This window comes from Charadrius vociferus, unplaced genomic scaffold (assembly GCF_000708025.1).
Source record: "Charadrius vociferus isolate BGI_N301 unplaced genomic scaffold, ASM70802v2 scaffold636, whole genome shotgun sequence".
NCBI lineage: Eukaryota > Metazoa > Chordata > Aves > Charadriiformes > Charadriidae > Charadrius > Charadrius vociferus.
This window is the reverse complement of record NW_009649189.1, coordinates 859,780-860,173: the sequence shown is the minus strand read 5'-3', so window position 1 is coordinate 860,173 and position 394 is coordinate 859,780. Positions and strand designations below refer to the sequence as shown.

Here is a 394-nt window from a genome sequence, read left to right as displayed (position 1 = left end):
AGCGGGCTCCCGCGCAGCCGGCTGGGTACAGCTCTCGCCGCGGGGCTCCCAGGGGACCCCCAGCCGAAGCGGGGTCATGGGAGGCTCTGGTAAAACCAGCTTCGGGCACCGCAGCCCTTGGCACAGGGCTGAGAGTGAGCGGCTCTTTTTTGGAGCTGCTGCTTCCAAGGTAATAGAAAAGAGCATCTCCTGGCCCGGCTCCATCATGGGGGGTTGTATCCCGGAGGAATTACCATCCTGACGGAAGGAGCCCCCAGGGCTGGTGCCATACAGCCGGCTGGCAGAGAGGGGCTACACCGCGGGGCAGAGGGGGCACGGCCACCGGCAGCCAGGTGCTAACCCGCCACCTTCTCTCCTCTCCAGGTGGCTATGGATTGCCCTACAGCACTGGGAA

The 394-nt window shown here is 65.2% G+C and overlaps 1 protein-coding gene across 1 annotated transcript in view; it reads left to right on the top strand.

Annotated features, from left to right (window-relative positions):
* The window catches only part of ELN (elastin), an 11,081-nt gene that overhangs the window by 2,465 nt on the left and 8,222 nt on the right, over positions 1–394 (top strand). The gene's annotated exons all lie outside the window — the stretch shown is intronic.